Below are 2,929 nucleotides of genomic sequence, written 5' to 3'. Positions count from 1 at the left end.
ATAGCAATTGGTCTAAGGCTACACTGATATTCTCCCAAACTATCATATGTATATCCCTTAGATTCTCTCGAACTCCAAGACCATTACTAACAAAACACCAAACCTTGCTTGAATGGATAGACTATCCCTAGCTCATATTCTTAAATGAGAAATTAGTCAGATTAGACTATCTCTAGCTCTAATCCAATGACTAATTTCATCAAGTCCTCATTATAAAGTCTTACTCAACTCTTTTTGCTTTCTCAAGACAAAATAGTGTTAGAGATCTTTGTCAATGTTTGCGACCACTGATTTGTCGATTAAAACTTCAAGACAATAATAGATCCACACATAACAACCAATTTTAGAACTAATTAATCAATATACATTGGATTTTACCCCCATATCTTGCACACACACCCCTAGCTACAGATTTAGCTATTAATAAATGAAGAAATATAGATTATACATGTAAGGTCCCGTGTGGTTTGAAGGTTTGAATGTGTTATAATAAGGTAAATTAGAGGAAAAATGACTTTGGAGGATTTTTTGAACTCTTTTTCCGCGAGATGAAACTTTCAAGAAATTCTCAAAACAGAAGACTCTGCGATCAAGGCATGTCGCGGATCTATTTCCTGATAGTGCAAATTTTCCCGAGCACAAGTTGAGTTCAAATCTGGCAAAAATTGAACTTCGCTAAAAAATGAACTTTGGGGAAGTGCCTCCGCGTCGTGGACCTATTTCCGGATAGTTCAAATTTCTACAAAATTTCCAGTTTTAAGTAAGGGCAACTTGGACAATTTTCTGAACTTGTATGAATGGGTTTGGGCAAAATTTGGGGTTATTTTCCACCCTCTTTACAACCTAAAATCCAAGATTTCATTCCCCCTCCTTCACAAATCATCTCCAACAAATTCCTCTCAAACTAAAAGGATTCAAGGCTCCCCGTTGAAGACCAAGCATTAAGATTACTTCAAGCCTCTCAAGACTTCTTCATTTATTCTTCAAGCTTTACTCTAAGGTATGTGGGTCTATCCGTGGGTAATTCCACCTACGGAGTCCAAAACCTTTTTAATCAAATCTCTTTATTTCAAGTAAGGTTTTTCTTATGGTTCATTCTAATTTCTACTTAATAGCATGAGTCATGATTTAGCTAATGATTATTGGTATATTTTGATGCAAAATAATTTCAAATGCATGGATTGATGATTTTGCACATATTTTCTCTACTTAGCTTCTTAAAGGTTCATGAAGTTCATGGTGTGCTGCTTAAAGCATGATTTTAATTGATGAATTTCATAATGTTGATGCATAATTTTATTTATATACATGTTGAAAGTCGCATTGACTTGAACTCACCTAGTTTTACTCTATTTTCATTAAAGCACGATTGAAGGTTATGGACTCCAATTAAATATTTATGAAAGCTAATGACTATGATTATAGGAGTCTTTTGAATGAAAGAATGAATGTTGGTGGGAAGTTTTCTCACCTAAGATAATGGATTCTCTATGCGATAAAGACAGTTCTTGCATATTTGAATCACAAAGGTTTTGAAGGAGTTATTCTACCGAATGATGATATGATGTCTCAAAATATATGTATGATTATGCTAATATGATAAACTATCCTGTGAGATTTGATTTAGAACCAAATGGAGCTTGAGGTGGGATTTTGTAAAGGAATCTTAATAGTAACCTCTTGTTTCATTAACTATGTGCCACCATAGGATCCCTTATAGACTAGGCTAGTGGATCCATGAATGACCATTATATGTTAAAAGAAATGAATGTTGAAGGAGTTTTACCTTAGCAAGTAGTCTCTCCTTCTAATGTAGGGGATTATGTTAGATTCCATGTTATATCTCACACGGCCTTAATGTCGATTATAGTCATCTTCCTACAAATGAATAATTTAAATGTTATTTACTTGATTACTCGTGCTTGCACTTATCTATGTCACTTCATAATTGTCTTAATGTTTTCCATTATATTTCATGCCTACATACTTAGTACATTCAAAGTACTAACGCATACTCTTTTGCCTACATGATATCACCGTATAAGGACCGGCGTTCCTCCTTGTTCTCCTCAACGTGGCTAGTTGGGATCGTTTGAAGGCTACTATTTGGTGAGTTCCCATGTTTCGGGAACAGTATTCCTTTCCTTTCTAGTTTATGTTATGTTGAGACCTTTAGACATATATCATGGTACTTTATTTATATTTTGATTAAGGGTTAGCTAGAGACATGTCTTAGACCCCGCCAAGTCTAAGACTAGAGGTATTGTTTGACAAATGTAAGACAAATCTTGACTATTGATGTTTGTTATGATGTTTCCCCATAGTCCCTCTTTCCCATCAATTCTGCTTATTTATTTATTTTCATTACCTATGAAAGACTAAATGAATGCTAAGAGGCTTGTTTGAGGTACTTTTGGGTTTCTCATTCACCGTGTCATGTCTAGGCCCTAGGCTTAAGTCGTGACAATACCCATATAGGAAAACTTTATTTCAAGCATAAATTGATAGTCAAAGATGAGATCTAAGCTTGGAAAGGTACAAATCTGAGTTTTGTTACTTAACAAGCAAGAAAATTTCTTAGCTACTTTCTATCACTAACTTAAATATCCAAAAATTAAAATTTTCTATTCTATTCCCTGTTGGAAAGAAGATAATAGCATATAATAACACAAATTCTCATTCTATCCTTGAACCTTCCAAAGGAAGCACTTTATCCTTCAAGAACATATAGCCTTTGAGCTTTCATTCCTTGACTTGTCCTGAATCGGCGGAACGCCAATCCAAGATTGTTCAGTTCCAATAACGGTGCCCCTTCAACCTTCGTTTCTTCAGTTACACCTGCAATAGGGTCGGTGGGATACTGATCAGAAATTGTACGTCGCCAATGAATTGTAGGTGCTTAGACAACTTTCTTCCGGTCCAGCCGGCA

Source organism: Solanum dulcamara, chromosome 9, assembly GCF_947179165.1.
Source record: "Solanum dulcamara chromosome 9, daSolDulc1.2, whole genome shotgun sequence".
Classification (NCBI taxonomy): domain Eukaryota; kingdom Viridiplantae; phylum Streptophyta; class Magnoliopsida; order Solanales; family Solanaceae; genus Solanum; species Solanum dulcamara.
The sequence above is the reverse complement of the archived record's forward strand: the minus strand, read 5'-3'. Positions refer to the sequence as shown.